The sequence below is a fragment of the Chrysemys picta genome, chromosome 9 (assembly GCF_011386835.1).
Source record: "Chrysemys picta bellii isolate R12L10 chromosome 9, ASM1138683v2, whole genome shotgun sequence".
Classification (NCBI taxonomy): domain Eukaryota; kingdom Metazoa; phylum Chordata; order Testudines; family Emydidae; genus Chrysemys; species Chrysemys picta.
In genome coordinates this window covers 91,909,317-91,928,416 of record NC_088799.1, presented here as the reverse complement: position 1 = coordinate 91,928,416, position 19,100 = coordinate 91,909,317, and positions in this window count along the sequence as shown.

The following is a 19,100-nucleotide window of genomic DNA, read 5'->3' as shown; positions in this document are numbered from 1 at the left end:
TCACTGTGACCCTCTCCCTCCCAACCTGTATATAATGGATGAAGGTCATTTACAAATCAGTTCACCCACAGGAGCAGAGTCAGCAACTTGTGCTTATTGTGGCCTGGTACTTAAAAGTCAAGTGGCTGCGAGGGGTATGAGTTACACTGAGAGACAGCATTTTCCTTTCCCTCAACATCTGGTAATGCTTCTCCCAATCAGGCAGCTCTAGGTCAGCTATTTGGGGGGAGAACCCTTGTGCCACACATGGATTCAGTAATTACATAGTCCATGCCACTGGTACTTCTCTCCTCCCACTAGCCCCCTGTAGGGGGAGAGGTGGGAAGGTGAGTCTGTGAAATCACGGCTGTGTAAGATGAGGGTGAGTACTGAATCTACTTTTGCAAGTGGTGGTGCTGTGGGAGATCTGCTGATGGGCCAGTTTCTAGCAGGGCAGGATGGTGCCTAGACTGATGTGTGCTAGGCTCCACTATACAGGCTAGGAGTCCTAAGAAATGCTGACTGTAAAAATGAGAATGTTGGTACGTTTGCCGTGGAGTCCTCATCTAGTAGAGGTGAATGGGCCATCTGGTGGGGTTGAACCAGTGTAATGGAGAAGAGAATTTGATCCTTTTTGCGGTCACATTCCACTTTCACAAACCACTCCAAGGTGGAGCAATCCATTCTATGCAATGAGCTTGGTCTGTGTGGTGGTGGGGGATTTAATCAAGCTAAGAAAACTCTGTCTCAAGAACACCAGTTAAAAGCATTTGGTACATGATAGAAATCTTTGTGCATACTTCATGGCATTTCTGTAACATGCCTTTTTCAAGTGTTGGCGCCCAGTGGAACATGACCCAGATTAGCAATGTAAATGTTCTCTTTACTCACCAACAGAAAGCATAGGCAGTAGTATCGTGAGTTTCCTTACATCATTCTCCCCATATACTTCAACCTGAACTGGGAGAGAGAATCCCTTCTGAGAGGGAATTCAGTCTCCAGTCATTGGCCTCATTGCTGAAATTAATTAGGTATTAGTAATACTCAGCTCTAGGCAAGCACTTTCAGCACGAGCTCTCAAGCATGCTACAGAGGAGGTCAGTGTCATTATGGGGAAAACAGACCCTTGGGGAAGGGAAAAGACTTGCCCAAAGTGACCAGCAACCTAGTGGTGGAGTCAGGATTTGAACCCGGGTTCCTGGGTCCCAGACTGATGCCCTAAGGCACATTACCTAAAGGGTGTCTGTTCTGATGGTGGTTTTTACATAAAACCTCCTCCTCCGGCATATTGACAATGTCTTATTTCCTCTCGTGTGTGTGTGGCGGCTCTGTCTGGTCCAGGCTCAGCTGCTGCTTGACGTTAAGGATTCCCTGTGCATATTGCCAACCAGTCACTGTACAAATGAGTTCTTAGGCAGAGCTACGGCTCCCAACGTCGTCCTCGCTGGCACGGAGACAACCCCCTGGCTGCCCAGCCGCTGTAAATCCTCTGCTAAAGATCTGTTGACGCAGAAAGGCTACACACAGGATCATATTAAATATTTGCCCGTGGCTCTGGGTGGCTGATAGTGGTGCTAAATGCTTGGAATAGCTGTGAGCTAAAGGAGAGCCAGCCCTTCCTAAATGTTCAGCCAGATCTCGCTTTCCTCCCATAAGAGCCCAGCTAGCACAGGCATCGTTACCTCCAGTGCTAGGTCAGTGTGGCTGGACTTTACTTCCTCATTCAACCAAGTGTTGCCAGCCCCACACCCGTGTCATGTCAGGCATGCTGGTCTGAAGTCCATCTAGCAGAAGGGTGTAGGAATGCAAGGGGCAATGCATTGCCAGCATGCTCACTGGAGATGGGCCTTAGTCACAAAGTTCAGAGTCAGGGCCAAAGTCCCCCAGACGCCAGGGGATGGGCTGGATCTAGCACTCGGGTTGGGGACCAGAGCCAGTGCTCGGCATAAGCAGACTAAGCAATTGCTTAGGGCCCTGAGCAGCTCAAGGGACGGTTGGGAGGGGGGGAAGATATTTGCTTTTTTAGTATGTTGGGGGAAGGGGCAAAAATATTCCTGTTTAGGGCCCCCAGTGGGCTAGCACTGCCTCTGTTTGGGACCTTTTCTAATCACAATAGCTATAGCACTTTACAAATATTAACCAATAGAGAGCAATGATTCAAGACCAAAACTGCAGCTGACCCCTGTGCAACTGGCCCCTCTTTCTCTAACAGCCCGAACTGTGACGGTGGATCCAAACGTTCCCCAAAGAGTGGGAATGGACTGAGCCAAACTTTGCACTTGGCCTTAACTGTAGAACACTGGATCTGAACACTGGGGAAGTTTGAAAAACAATTCCAGTTTTGCAGCTCCATTCAGCACAACTCAGTGGGACGCACATCATCTCTGTGCACTAGGTTGGGGGGGGGTCATTCCCCCTCTACTGATGAGGGGAACTGAGTTGGCCAGAGTCTCGGTCCTCGCCACAGGCATGAATTTTGCTGATGAGGCCAAGTGCCACAGTAACGACAGAGACTCTTGTTTCCGGTTTGACAAGCAGGCCTCAGCTATAAAGAAATGAATGTAGTGGTCACAGTCTGGATCCCTGTGGATACTCGGGAAATTAGAGCGATCGGCAGTGTCTGCTTAGGGGCTCAGGAATGCAAGGCGGCTTGCGTAGTAGGTTCTGCCAGCTCCTCACTTTCCTGAGGGCTAGAACGCTCCATCTCCAGGAAAGCCTGTGCTTGTCCCTTTGTAAAGGCTGAATGAATAAAGTGTAATTGTGAGTGCGCTTAGGCCACTAATTAAAGACACTAATTGACAAAGGGAATCCAGCCCCATGTAACTGGACTGACAATACCATAACATGAATGAATTGCGTGGTAGCAGGCCCCTAATCTCAGTCCCTCATCCCCCTCTCTGCAGTCGGGTTGAGCTGTGTTTAATAAGAGACCAGCCCACAGATTGAGGTCAGTTTTAAGTCGTCCCGTTCCCCCGCCCCTCCCAAGTCACTGGCAGCTACTGCTACGTATGAGATATCGTCTGGGAAGCAGATAGGATTGAACTTTCCGGTTCTGTGAATTCACTGGCTTATTCTGAAAGCTGGAGAGTAGCCAACACATGCGTGTGCATAGCAGGCTGCCCTTTAATGGCGTGGTCCCTTACAAGGTCTTTACTTTTGCAGGTGGCCGGAAGGTTATTTATACTGGGATACAATCCCATTGGCAGAGAAGATAAAGCAGCCTCCTATCACAGGCAGCTTTGTAGCAGGAATGAGGCCCAAGCATAACGTTTCAATTGGTGATCGTCTTTGGAAGGATGCAGACCATTTCTCCAGGTTGCTAAAGCTAGAGTGATTAAAATGAATAACTAGTAGTACTATAGTCGTGCCTAAATGTAACACCCAAGATCAAGGCCCCATTGTGCTAGGGGCTGTACAAAAGCACGGTCCCTACATTTAAGAGTTTCCTGCCTAAATAGACAATCAGAAAAAGAGTGGGAGAAAGGAAGGATTATTATCCCTGTTTTACAGAAGAGGAATTGAGTCACAGAGATTGTGTCTTGACCAAGGTCACCCAGGGAGTCTGCGGCAGAGCTGGGAACTGAGCCAACATCTGCTAAATCCCAATCCACAAGAGCATTCGTCCTCTGGAAATAATCTACTGATCTGATTTTAGCTACAATTGCTTGATCTTTGCACTGCCCCTACGATCCCAAAGTGTTTCACTTTTATACTAGCCATATGCTTGAATTGCGACGTTCAAATTCAAATTTTTCCAAAATGCAGGTTGTTTGGGCCCCGGTTTCAATTTGGCCCATTATAGAGATTTGGGCCAGTTGCAAAATACCGATCCAACTCTCAGCTTTCCCAATATTCAAGAGTGTTCAGTCCAGATCTAAGTGATGGATCATATCCACACTATACAGTGTACATCTTCAGCACTGAAACGCAGCCTCTGGAGGAGATACTAGTAGGAAGCGCACTGCACAACAGTGCCACGGAAAGGGGAATTTCTTTAACAAAGACTCTCAGGGTACGTCTACACTGCAATAAAAGACCTGCGGCATGGCCGTGGCAGACCCAGGTCAGCTGACTGGGGCCTGTGGGACTATAAAATTGCAGTGTGGACATTTGAGCTCAGGTTGGCCCTCTGGATCTGTCTGAGACCCCCTGGGAAGGGGAGGTTATCGCAGTGTAGAGGTACCCTGGGAAAATCTTAACTCTTACAAGAAGAGTCCAAAGATCTTTAAAGTCCGTGCAGACTGGACTTTGGTTTTAAAAGGCTTTTTGAAAAGAGCCCTTCCACACAGCACACCTCCTGGCACTCCATGTTCCCACCCTGGGAGGATGAAGTGCTGATTCAGCCTTCTTGGACTTTGAACCAGGGAGCTTATCTATGCCACACCTGCGGCGTAGCCCACTGAGGGCCTGATCCAAAGCCCATTGAACTCAATGGAAGGACTCCCATTGACCTCCTTGGGCTTTGGATCAGGCATCAAACCATCTGTCTCTCCTCAGTTAAAGGCCAATGTGTTAGGAATTCTGCTCACTTTAGTATCTACACCAGGGCCCCATCTGCTGCCCTTATTTGTACAGTATTCACACAACTGATTTTATACATGCAGCAAATTAGTATTTGAAACTGTCAGCATTTAGGTAAACTCAGGGCCGGCTCCAGGCACCAGCCTGGCAAGCAGGTGCTTGGGGCAGCCACTCCGGAGAGGGGGCGGCACATCGAGCTATTCGGCGGCAATTCGGCGGATGGTCCCTCACTCCCGCTCGGAGCGAAGGACCTCCTGCCGCAGATCGCGATCGTGGCTTTTTGGGGGGGGGGGCGGCCAAAACCCTGGAGCTGGCCCTGGGTAAACTAGATTTCAAACCATCTTGTTTAAAAAAGGGCTTTGAAGCAAAGGGCTTAAGATTTCATGGCAGATTTTCACACCTTTCCTTTTTTAGTCTTTCTGCTTTGCTCTTGCTGTTAGACTAGGGATCAGCAGTGGCCAGGAGCAAACACAATTGAGCAAATGAATGGGGAAAAAATTACAAACCACAAGCAGTCAAAAATGGTATTGATCTGGATGTTTAAAAATATTCTTTCACCTTGGCTGCTTTATGTTATTGTGACTATCAAAGCAAGACAGGGTGCGACTGGGAAAGTAAAACCCAGTTGGACAGACTAAAAGAGCCAAGGACTTTCTAGAAGTGGTGGAAGAGGAGCCTAAACCCTCAGCTTTGGGAAGTTTGGATGTAGGATCACGCTTTGCAGTTTGGACCCATCTCAGTAATTTAGGCTAAGAGAGCGGGCGTGCACATCCTGACTGGGAATTGCTGGGAGGTCAAACCAATGACTTGTCTGGGCCAAGCCACCTGGTGCAGGGAAGAGAAGGGGGAGAAGTGAAAAACAAACCTTTTTTCATCACCCTGAAACCCCCGCCCCATGATTGCTCATAAGTTTGTGTAGCTACATAGACACGCCCAGTCCCCCAGCAGTAGAGGAGTTGTTCTGGGTGTTTGGCACCACGTTACTTCTCAGCTGTAATTGCTTGCACCGATGCAGGGCATAGAAACGACAGGCAAGCACTATTCTCATGCAGCTCACGCAGCAAATTGGGTATGTCAAAATCACCTGTACATTGTTGTTAGATTTACACTCTCATGCCACAACGGCCAGGCTTCATTATGCAACATTCTTGTTCATGTCAACAGTTAAGGTCAGACGGTGGGCGCTCAGAACTTTCTCTTGTGAGTAATCTCATTGACATCACTAGGGCTGCACTGTGTCTCCCTTACTCTGGCTGAGTACTACCTTACTCTGCAAGTCGTCCCATTGAAATGCCCTGGGATCATCCCAGCACAGGGAGAGGGGAGCCTATCTTGAAGTGACCTGGGGCTAGTTCAGACCCAGAGCAGATCTGGTCACCCCTTCTCAAAAAAGATATATTAGAATTGGAAAAGGTACAAAGAAAGGCAACAAAAATTATTAGGGGTATGGAACAGCTTCCATCTGCGAGAGATTAAAAAGATAGACTTTTCACCTTGGAGAAGAGATGACTAAGAGGGGATATAATAGAGGTCTATAAAATCTTGACTGGTATGCAGAAAGTGAATAAGGAAATGTTATTTACTCCTTCACATAACACACAAACTAGGGGTCACTCAATGAAATGAATAGGCAGCAGGTTTAAAACACACAAAAGGAAGTACTTTTTCACACAGTCAACCTGTGGAACTCATTGTGCGGGGATGTCGTGAAGGCCAAAACAGGATTCAAAAAAAGAACTAGATAAGTTCATGGAGGACAGGCCCATCAATGGCTATTAGCCAGGATGAGCAGGGATGCAACCCCATGCTCTAAGTGTCCCTAGCCTCTCTTTGCCAGAAGCTGGGCGTGGACTACATGGGATGGATCACTATTATTGCCTGTTCTGTTCATTTCCTCTGAAGCATTGGCCCCTGGCGGAAGAGAGGATACTGGGCTAGATGGACCATTGGTCTAACCCAGTGTGGCCGTTCTTATGGCACACTTGGGGGCTATCCTAACATGTGCTCCAGCTGCCATGGCCCGTTTGGACCTTGCAACAGCTGGGAAATATTGGGTATAAGAATACTCGAACCAGGGTTCCTCCTGCCCCTTGCTTAATATGCCTAGGGGCAGGACAAGTTTTCTGTGCCGGGGGTATTCCTTGTCATTGCCACCGGTTCTACTCATGGAATAAGGTATGACTTGACATGGGGAAAAGTGGCAAAGTTGAACCCTCAGCTAACCCCAGAGTTCTGTGTTGAAAATAAAACCCCATTGAACTGGGTGGCAGTGAAACATGGTTTGAGTGAATGTGTTTCATACACCATCTCAGGGGAGACTGTCACTCAGATTTGGCTCAAAACTTATTTTGTAAACACCCTGTTTTCACAAGGCCAAAACCCAGTACAAATGTGGTGCTTGCACCCCAAACATGGCCCCCTTGAGAGCCTGAAAGTGCCACTTATGCGAAATAACTGAAACTGACTTGAATTGATTTGTGTCCAAGCTGCTCTGAGATTTGTTGACCTGGAATCCTTTCAGGAATCATGGGCCTGATCCAAAGCCTGCTGAAGTTGATGAAAAGTCTCCCTCTGAGTTCACTGGCCTCTGGATCAGGCCACACCTTTTCTAGGAAGGATAGAATGGCTCTGGGATGGAGCTTCGGTCTCTAAGGCCTTGTCTACACGCACAAGTTGTACTGCTTTAACTGTAGCCCTATGGTAAAAGGGGTACAGTCCCCCCAGTGTGGATGCAGTTATACTGGTATAAAGGCGCTTGATACTAACTGTAGGGAAGGAGAATGAAGTTCTGGAGATCCTGACTGCTGGAGGCAGACCTTTGAAAGCATGATGTTTTCCTTTGTTATATATTCACATTATAGCCATATAAAGGGCTGAAAATGAGACGATGTTTTGAAACAACATAGCTGAATATCCATTTCTCCTTTCATGCACTTGCCAAGGCCCAAGCTCAGTCTGTGCTTCACCTGCTAAAGGTGGAGGCCTCACTAAGGGCTCTACACGGTGTCCAACGCCCTCAGCGCCCGTGCTCAGCACCTCACAGTGGCAGACCTAATTCTGCAGTTGTTTGGTGCACAAAACTCCTATTCATCAAGCAATGCAAACACTGCAGCTCCCTGCTCTGCTTTAGGTGTTGGTGAGCTCAACTGTTAATGGAGATATGCTAACCTTGAACTTATTCGTTGGCAGGTAGCTAGAGACAGAACAATGTTTGCTAGTTTGCGGCAAGTCCGCACGCTCCTAGGAAAGACAGAAACTTGATAGAGACAAAATGGGAAAATAAGTTTTAAAAATGCATGGCTGTGCCAGATATTCCCCTGACAAAGAAAGAGAGTGACTGAGTCCCCCGGCAAAACAAAACCCATCAGAGCTAATTAACGTGAAGTGCTTTGTGCGTGAACCGTCACAAGAGAATCAACAATCAAATCAAACAACCCACAATCAAATGTTGCCCTTTCAACAGGGGCGGCTCTATGTATTTTGCCACCCCAAGCACGGCAGTCAGGCAGCTTTTGGCGATGCACCTGCGGTAGGTCCGCCGGTCCCACGGCTTCGGTGTACCCGCCGCCGAATTGCCGCCGAAGCCGCGGGACTGGCGGACCTCCCACAGGCATGCCACCGAAGGCTCCCTGCCTGCCGCCCCCACATGTGCTTGGTGCGCTGGTGCCTGGAGCCGCCCCTGCCTTTCAAACAGGCTTGTAAATAAAATAATAATAAATGGAGATATCCTATCTTGTAGAACTAGAAGGGAAGGGTCATTGAGTCTAGCCCCCTGACTTCACTAGCAGGACCAAGTACTGATTTTGCCCCAGATCCCTAAGGCCCCCCCCCTCAAGGATTGAACTCACAACCCTGGGTTTAGCAGGTCAATACTCAAACCACTGAGCTATCCCACCTCCCGATGGTTGTAGTGTGTAACAAAGTGAAGAGTTGAGATATATGATTGAAGGAACCTGTTCCTCTATTAAATCAAAGCCATTCTGTTTCGGCCTGCAAGGGAGTCAGAGAAATAAGTGAGATGTTTGCATCCAACTTCAGCAAGGCTTGTTATTATTATTATAGTAGCACTGAGAAACCCTCACTGAGATCAAAGATCCTTTGTGTTAGACGCTAGACAAGGAGAAACAGTCCTTGCCCTTTACCGTCTAAACAGACCTGACAAATGGTGGGGAAAAGGAAGTATTATCATGCCTCTTTAACCAATGGGCAACTGGGGTACAGAGAGAGTAAGGTCCAAATCTTCCTTGCTATTTAGGTTCCTAATTTCCATTGAAACCAATGGTAGTTAGGAGTGTAAATATCACTGGGCCTAAGGGTACGTCTACACAGCAGCTGTGAATGAGCCTCCCAGCCCCCAAAGACAGACTCATGCTAGCAGGGCTCGCACTAGTGCACTAAAAAGAGTGGTGTGGACATTGAGGCACTGGCGGAGGCTTGGGCTAGGCCCCTGAGCTCAAGCCCAGCCTACCCCCTGTGTCTGAGCTCAGGTGGCTAGCCTGAGCCTGTCTGTACCGTAACAGCCACCCAGCTATTTTGAGCATGCTAGCAGGAGCCCCGCTACCAACAGTCTGTCTACCCAGGCAGGGAGCAGTGTTGTGTTGACATACCCTAAGGGACTTAACCATGTTCACACAGAAAGTGTGTGGAAGGCCTGACCGGAGATCTCCAGAGTCCCAGCCCGGTGCCTCAACTGCAAGACTCTCCTCCCTGTGGACAATGGAAGATAAATATGGACAGTGTAAGCCGTCTAGTGCACTATCTAAGCACCCAGAGTAGGATCTGTCCGGTGAATAATCCACCCTTTGATTAATAGAAATTACATTCTTAAAGTTCTAAGTAAACACCTAAGTACTTAAAACAGAGCTTCATTAACTCTCAATGAGCTATTCCACAAACCCAGTCGTACCCACCAAAACACAAACAAAAAACCCAGCAACCTCCCCCCTACTTCTCAGTAAAGAGGAATACTCAAGTGCAGCAACCAGGCCTCATGTTACTAAGGCTCCTTCCTAGAGAACAAACTAGTCCCTGCTGTGTTAGGCATGTCAAACTAAAAGGAAATGACACTTTCCCCGATCGGTTAATGAGCCACAGTGAGTGAGGCTGGATCATTGAATTCCCGATCATGTTTCTCTAATTCAGAAATCCACATTGTGTCTTGTGGACTTTAGTGTGAATGAGTGAGGTCTTCTGCATTTAGAAAAAGAGAGAATTTTTAAAAAACAACCAAAGTCTGTCCTAACCTGTATTATTAAACCAAATCCACTGTGTTGGTTTATTTAGCGTGCCTGAGTGGCATGGCTGGCCTCATTCCGTTTAGACCAATCCAGGCACTGAGACACCTGTACTTGCTAGAGCAATCTGCCTTGTAAAGCACCTAGTTTACAGGTTACACAGCAGGTTTAGACCAGAAAAAGCAGGTGTGTCACGTCCTTGAGCAGCCGGGAGTCCTGTACCCTGTCCCTGCTGCCTGTATGGTGTCGGCATATTTGCATAACATTGAGGATTCTTGTTGAAGTTTAAAGGGCTCATCAGGTCCTTGTGTTTGTAATTAGGTTCCCTTTGGGGGAAGAGGGGGGTTGATTAATATATTAACAATGGTGCTTTTTCCCCCTTAGGTAGCCAATCTAAAATATGACACTATTAAGTCTAAGAGGAAGTGGTTACTGCACCGAATGTAGTCAGATTCTTTTAGATGCATTTTCCATGCTGCTGGGCAAAGATAGATCAGTCAACATCATGTTTCTCTGAAATCCATGAGAGAAATTAACACCCACACAAACATAATGCGACCCACTCCTCTCTGTGTGTTGTAATCAGATCCCCTCTCTATCAAACAGCTACAGTTGTTCCACATGTGACTCACACATAGGCCCTGACTGTGCAAAGACTTAAGCATATGTGGCTCCTTACTTTTTATTTGTTACAATGTAACAAATGTAAACAAGTGCTGCAAGCTAAGGGTTTGGCCAGTTCATTCACAGTAGGCTGGGGTGCAAATCTACAGCGCAGTAGCCTGTTGTGCACTAACTGGCCATGTGGACTCTGCTACTGCGCTCTAACAGTTCTGTGGTTTGTTTTGATTGACTCCTGTTTCAAAGCAGAGTTGATCACAGGGCACTATGCAGGGCCGGCTCCAGGCACCAGCCCACCAAGCATGTGCTTGGGGCGGCACCTGGAGGGGGGCGGCGCGGCACTCCGGCCCGAGAGCGGGGCCACGACTGGGCTCGCCGCCTTCCCCGTGGCGCTCTGGCCGGGGAGAGTGGAGCTGCAGCGGGCTCGCCGCCCTCCCCCGGCGCTCTCGCCACTGGGATGAGCGCAGCCGCCGTGGGCTCGCCGCCCTCCCCCCAGCGCTCTGGCCGCCGGGGAGACCGGAGCCCCGTCTGGCTCGCCACCCTCCCCCTGGCGCTCCCTGGGGGTGGGGGGCGGGCGGTCAGAGGCTTTTTTGACTGGGGCGGCAAAAAAGCCAGAGCCGGCCCTGGCACTATGGAACTTTTAGTGCATAGTAGCAGGGTCCACATGGCCAGACAGTGCATGGCAGGCTATTGTGCTATAGATTTACACCCCAGTTTACCGTGCATTAATTGTATAGACCAGCCCTAAGACTCCAGGATTGTTTACCTTATGAAATTGACTGGAATAGCAATTACAGAATAGCTCCCTGTGCAGACACCCCATTCGGCAATAAAAGTCACTTTTATTCCAGAATAATTAGTGCACTTCCAAAGTGGAGTAATTACTCTGGAATAGTGTCCACACTGGAAGCTATTCTGAAATAGCTATTTCGGTCAATTTTCCTATGTAGATAAGCCCTAAGACTGTGGAACTCATTGCCACAGGAAATTTGTGGCCAAGAATTTTGCAAGATTCAGAAAGAGATTGGACATTTATAAGGATAAAAAAAGTCACTGGAGTTATAATTAATCATGATAGAAATGTTGGCAGGGATATAAAATCTCATGCTTCAGACTTACGCCAATATCAGACTATTAGAGATCAGGGTGCGACCTAATGTGGATGGCAGATTACCCCACAACTGCTACTGTTGTTACTTACACTTTCCTTTGAAGCATCTGGTGCTGGTCACTGCCAAAGACTGTGTATTGGACTGGATGCACCTAGATAGATCCAGCAGGGTAATTCCTGTATTCCTAAACTGGAAACCAGGTTCAGCTTTATGATTTCCAGTGGTCAGAGCAGGGGATGGATGAAAGTGTGGGTGTTTGGGGTTGGGGATGGAATCTGGAGATGTCTATATTGCCAGAAAGGATTAATCCACAGGGATTTTGTTTAGGATCAGAGCTTTCTCCAAAATGACTGTTTGAGTTGGAGCAGGATGTGAACTTCCCAAAGATTTAGCAAACATTGCATATTTGTGCTATAGACAATTAAGAGTCCTTCCTGTGCAAGAGGATACTGGTGCATGTTTAAACATCTCCGTGAGCGAGGATAGCCCACCATGAAAAATATGGAGCTGTTTTGTACAGATACACACAGTTCAAACCAAATACATTAAAACTATCGAAAGCCTTTCCTGATCTTATGTGATTGGTAGAAAGCTTCTGACCCTAATATTCAAATGTTATTGTAAACAAACCATAGCCATCAATTTTATCCCTGTGTTGCACATCACACCAGGGTGGATAAAAATCTTAGGTTTTTTAAATTAAAATAGATTTTTTAAATTTAATTTAAATACAGGTTTATTTAGAATTAAAATTTTAAATTATGAAAAACCTAAAGTAAGTCCTACATTTACTATAATCTGTTTAAAATAATTACATTAATTAAAAAATAATACATGTTCACTGCGACGTTTTGAAGAAGCTCAAACCACTGAACTGGTCGAAATCACTGGCTAAATAACTGGAACCAGAGTTTGATGTGCTAAACTAGATTTTGACAGCAGTAGCTGCTCAGGCAAGTGCAGAGAGAATATTTTCTTCTTTTCAGTTTATTCAACCAGTTCAGTGCAAAGGCTAGTTCATTCAGAGTTTAAAAATAAAAAACAATTGGGTGTTAAAAAAGCAGGAAAGCTTGTTTTCCTCTTCCAGTCTATAAACAAAAATGGGGTGTGAGAGGATGAGATCTACTAGTTCTGAAATCCTGACAGACGTGGTGAAACAGTCAATTCACAAGTGACTAACTACACATAATACTTCCTCTGTTTAATAAATAATTTTAAATGTAAAACATGTTTTGATAAACTTTTTGATAATTTTGTCTTATGTATTCAGCACATTCAAGGTAATTCTATTTAAATAAAACAAAATGTAAAATGCTCTTTTTAAATTTAATTTTAATTTCCATCCAGGTAGAACTTGACACATATCAATAGTAAATTAAAAATATAAAAATTAAAAATCTGAATAAATGTAAGGTCAGTTATATAATAACTTAAATGTGTATTGATGTGTATTCTCCTGATTAGCAAAAGAAGTACCAAATTTAGTGTAGGAGGTATATTTAGTTTAAAGGCCAGGTTTTAATAGTTACGAACTAATGAGAGTCAACCTTTCTTTAGGAAAACAACTAAAAATTACAAAGGCAAAACAAGTTTAAAATTGATTTAAAATCAAGGTTTCCTGCTTGCTGATTAAAATCATGATAACATTGGTGACTGAAATTGCTTTGATTTAAATCAATCCACTCTGCTTGGAGCTTCACAACAAAACCAGGAAGGAACACTGACCCGTCTGTTCCTAAAACACAAGGCCCTAAGGGGAGTTCTTATCATCTGTTAGCAGAGAAGGGCCTATGACACATGGCAAAGTGGTTCTGATTCCATCCAGTTGATGGCAGTGGAATACATGCACCACCAGTTATTACAATACATTATTTTGTTTAAATCATGTGAATAGCCCATTATTACCTTGGAACAAACCTCAGAGCTTTGGTAGCCAATTACATAGTACCTTATGTCCAAACAGTCTTGATTTACAAGCAGTAATGTGCTGTCTATAGTGCATTAACTCTTACTTCAGTTAATGAGGCCACATACTTGTAAATAATATATTACCCGAAGTGCACTCCAGCTTTCCAGCAGAGAAGAAAGTGATCTCTGTCCAAATGCCTTGGTCCAGATATAATATTGAGGGAGCTAGACATTCTTCTAAATAAATATTGCCTTCTCCTGGTAGCAGTGATACTCAGAAATACAAGATAAAATAAGTAACATCACCAGTTTATCCTCAATCCAACCCTGTTTGATATAAAGAAAGAAGTGATACTTTGTGTAAATACAAATGGGTACAATTAAAATAAATGATCAGGCAAGCACATGATCTCCTGGACTGTAATAAGTTGGAATTTGGCTGACACACACACTCCTTTTTGCATTCTGAGAAAAATTTAGGAACTCAGACATTTGTCAGAAGACAGATTTTTGGTTGCATCTCAATTAAAAGTATTAGGCTCATTCATAGCAGATAGAGAGTCAAAAGATCTATTCAATTATGTAATGTATTCCTTTTCCAGGGTAGGATGTAATCATATCCAGACGTTAAACAGAGGCTACACTTACATTCTTAATAGTGAATAATAGCTATTATCTATCATTTACAACGTGAAAGTAGAGGCATAATGGGAAACTCCTTGTACAGTGACATTAATATTTATTATTAAAGAGCTTTAAAATCATATAAATTAATTAAAATTAATATTTTGGGGAAAGTACTCTTTGAAATGTATATATTTTTAAAATAACTCTTAATTTTTTTTTATCTAGGACTGATTTAACTTACCAGGAACAAGCTAATCACTAAAGATCACCTGAACAATACAGTGGAATTTTTAAGAGCTCAGCCTGGGCCTAACTGTGCTGCCATTGAAGTTAAGGTAAAATTTGTGTTGGCTTCAGGGAGAGCAGAGTTAAATCTAGGCTGAGCCCTTTTGAAAATCTCACCCTACCTTTCAACAGGCATGTAGGCCTTTCTTTAAGAACTACAGATGGATAGGTCGGTCAAATAACAATCCAAACTCTCTAGCTTCAGGAATTAAACCAAACTGGAACTGGTGTGGGTGTGGGCAGGGCCAGTGCTTCCATTTAGGCGATCCCCTAGGGCGCCAGGATTTTGGGGGGGGGGCGGCATTTTGCCGCCCTTGGGGGCAATTCGGCAGCAGGGGGTCCTTCCATGCTCCGGGTCTTCGGCGGCAATTCTGCGGCAGGTCCTTCACTCGCGCCGGGACCCGCCGCCGAAGTGCCCTGAAGACCGGGAGCGCAGAAGGACCCCCTGCCGCAGAATTGCCGACGACGACCGGGAACGCGGAAGAACCCCTGCCTAGGGCGCCAAAAACCCTGGCACCGCTCCTAGGTGTGCGTGTATGTGGGGGGAATAGAAGAAATTTGCACTATGGCAGCTTATTCCATAATTGACAATTTTGAGGTTTCTTGCACCTTCATGTGGGGCATCTCCTACTGACCACTGTATTGGATTAAATGGACCACTGGTCTGATTTGATATGGCACTTCCCATGTTCCTATGGACAAGTTAAAATAGGGGTCCGGAGGCATAAAGCCACATCATGACACAGTAAGCGGGTGTCTCTCTAGAGGAAAAAGTATTAAGTCACGTCTGATATGCCGATGGCTCCAGTTTGGTTTCAAAGCCTTTCACACTGGCACACACCAAGAGTTACAGTGCATTTATTATGTTGCGGAGTACACCTCTACCCCGATATAATGTGACCCGATATAACACAAATTCGGATATAACACGGTAAAGCAGCGCTACGGGGGGGGTGGGACTGTGCACTCCGGCGGATCAAAGCAAGTTCGATATAACACGATAAGATTTTTTGGCTCCCGAGGACAGTGTTATATCGGGGTAGAGGTGTATTGTGTTACCTTGGAGATTTAAATAAAAGTATCAATATATTTAGGGCTCTACTAATTCACAACCATGAAAAACACATCATGGACTGTGAAATCTGGTCTCCCACCATGAAATCTGGTCTTTTGTGTGTTTTTACCCTATACTATATAGATTTCATGGAGGAGACCAGCATTTCTCAAATTAGGGGTCCTGACCCAAAAGGGAGTTGCGGGGGAGGAGGGTCACAACGTTATTTTAGGGGGGTTGCGGTATTGCCACCCTTACTTCTGTGCTGCCTTCAGAGCTGGGCGGCCAGAGAGCAGCGCCCGGCCAGCAGCAGCGCAGAAGTAAAGGTGGCAATACCATCCCATCTCATCCTTACTTCTGCGCTGCTGCCGGCAGCGGCTCTGCCTTCAGAGCTGGGAGACCGGCCAGCAGCCACCGCTCTCCAGCTGCCCAGCTCTGAATACAGCACCACCACTGCCGGCAGCAGCGCGGAAGTCAGGGTATCAGTACCACAACCCTCCCCTACAATAACCCTGCAATCCCCCTTACAACTCCTGTTTGGGTCAGGACCCCTACAATTACAACACCGTGAAAATTCAGGTTTAAATAGCTGAAATCATGAGATTTATGATTTTTAAAATCCTATGACCGTGAAATTGACCAAAATGGAATGTGAATTTGGTAGGGCCCTAAATATACTCTATCAACAGAAGGAGCTGATTATGGATCAAAGGTGCAGAGCAAGGAGAGTGGCGCTATTTGTCTTGTATGTCCTGGGAATGACCTTCAGGAAAGGCAAAGCACAATCAGTCACCTGACTGAAGGTCACAGCTGGGAGCTAGCAGAGCTGGATTTCCTTTTAGGGCTATATGTGAAGTCAGGAAGTGTTCACTATATTAGCTAGGGCTCCACCGTCAGTTGTGTGTCATTTCAGCCACTCCTCGCAGGCGCAGTGTTTGCAAGGCTTGCTGACCTCTTGTGGGAGTTGCAACATGGCACACACCTGGGGGCTCCTGAACATGCACAAAGAGACTAACAAGCATGAGAAGCGTTGGTTTGCTCAGCCACAGTTTTCTCAGACACCTGCAGCTGTCCTGACTGAGCTCAGGGCTCCCTGTCGCTGTCCTGCGTCTGAGCTGAGGTTTATTGGCAGGCTTGTCAGCTGGAGACAACCACGGAAGTTTCAAATGTCTCATTGAAACACCCATTGCAAAATCCTTCCTCTTAGGACATTAACAGAGCTGCATACGCAAGAGGAGGGAGTGGCCCCTCCTTCCGCCCAGCTGTGAATGCTGACTCCCCAGTGGGGAGTGGCTTCCCAACAGCATGACAACCTTAACCCCTCCACTGACAGTCCCTGGATCAGCCAGGCAGGAGGAGGAGTTACACTGACATTGCCTAGCACATGCCTGACCTGAAATGTCCCCTGCGGCTCTGCTCATTGAGAGGGATTGTGCGGTTGTTTGGTGAGGGTGCAAATTAGCTTAGTTCTCCCCCCCCCCCCCCCCCCGCAGATTCTCCTTGGTCCATACACACATTTTGTACTAGTGTGGGGAACGTCACACGTACATCAGCACAACCCCTAGTGGGGACACAGTGATACTGATATAACTTCGCTTACACTCCTGTAGAGGTTATGCTATGAGCTATACCAGACAAATCCTAGTATAGACAAGGCCTTATTCCCTTCCTGTGTTGGTGTACAGCACCTTCCTACCAATATAACTGTCTCTCTGCTAGGGGGTATAGGCCCAGAATAGGTAAAACAGAACAACTTGTGTGTGCAGACACCCCCTAAGGCAGAATGTAACACTAATAATTATACTCAGGACATATATAGCACTAAAGCACTTGACAAAGGTGGGCAAGTGTTTTACAGATGAGGACATTGCAGCACAAAGAAGTGAAGAAAATTCCCCGGGATCTCACAGCCAGTCAGCAGTGGAACTGGGAACAGAATCTGCTTTTCCTGCCGTCCAGTTCTCTTCTTAATCAATGGACGCTGATTTCCAAGAGCAAAAGGTCAATGTACTATCCCCAATGCGTAAGCTCATTCCCAGGTCAGTTTTTTACAGCACCCTCCACAGAGCTTTACAGAGCTTTGTGTGTCAAATAAACAAAAACTGGCCTTTACAAGCGCTCTGAAAGAAAATAAATTCTTGTTTATTTGAATATCTTGGGATTGATGAGCATTAGAAAATTGTTATTGGAACCTGAGAAGTTCCATGGAAACAGTAACTTTTTATTTCAGTGCTAGATTTGGGACTGGAACACAAGATTTCCTGACCCTGGCACAGGGATCACATCACCATGATATCCTATTGCCTTTAGATTTGGGAAAAAATTAAGTAATTTAAATCCTTCTGGGGTGAGTAGACCTAATTAGACATGGGATTTGACCCAACAACGTGCAAGGGTGTATTATAACAGAGTGCCTGTTGCCGGTCTCCTTCATCCATACAACGTATTTGTGAACTGTACTGATGCAAGGCCCAGAATTTGTGATGCATACCCGCCTGACTTTAGTGGGAGCAGGAGCAGGCTTCATGTTTAGTGCCAACCATAGACTAAATTAAATTCAGCATCCCAGATGACATCGGTGACCAGACTGTAATCATATTGAATAAGAATGATTTTTAGTTTTAAAAGCAATTTCCGATCCCTGGCTCCTACATGGAAGAAACATTCTCTGGTTTTCAGCAGCCTAAGTCCAAACATGCAGTGGGACAGGCCTGCAGTGGAGAAATGTGATAAGACATCTTCAGATCTTCAAAGGACAAAGAGACTGAACTGTATGTTTCCTTATCTCAGTAGAACTCTTTTGAGTAAGTGACATTCTGATTCTGCACTCTTCTATCTTGCTGAGGTCAGGAAAGGACACTGACTCCAAAGCCAAAAGTCTAGGACAGTGGCTCTCAATCTTTCCAGACTACCGTACCCCTTTCAGGAGTCTGATTTGTCTTGCATTCCCCAAGTTTCACCTCATTTAAAAACTATTTGCTTATAAAATCTGACCTAAAAATACAAAAGTGTCACACTGCACTGTTACTGAAAAATTGCTCACTTTCACCATATCATTATATAATAAATCAACAGGAATATAAATATTGTACTTACATTTCAGCCTATAGTCTATAGAGCAGTATAAACAAGTCATTGTCTGTATAAAATGTAGTTTGTACTGACTTCGCTAGTGCATTTTATGTAGCCTGTTGCAAAAAGAGGCAAAGAGCTAGATGAGTTGATGTACCCCCAAAAGACCTCTCCATACGCCTAGGGGTATGCAGACCTCTGGTTGAGAATCACTAGTCTAGGACACCCTTCTTTCAGTTTTATTGACTGTATCCAGTGAGGCCCTCTGCTGGTTGGACTGTGGTACCACAATCAGACAAGTTCTCTGACTCCTTTGTAAAACCAGTGTCCTTAGTAAACCAGTGTCCTTAGTACAGCTCCACCCAGTCACTACTTCTCTTGCCCTCTCCATCTATTACACACAACAACCCTGCTGTTTTCTAACTAATGAGCCTCTGAAACAGGCTTCAGATCAGGAGCGTGCACAGGAATAAAAATTTGAGTCCTTTTGGACAGGCATGTTCTGTGCCCCGGCTGCAGCCCCAGGGCCAGAGGAGCTGTCAGTTCCTGCTGCCAGGGCCGAAGGAGCTCGCTCTCCCCACTGGCCAGAGGAGTTCTGTGCCCCTGCAGATTATGGGGGGGCAGGCCCCTACTTGCCCCCACCTTGTGCATGCCGCTGGGGCTAATACAAATTTCTGCTACAAGCTG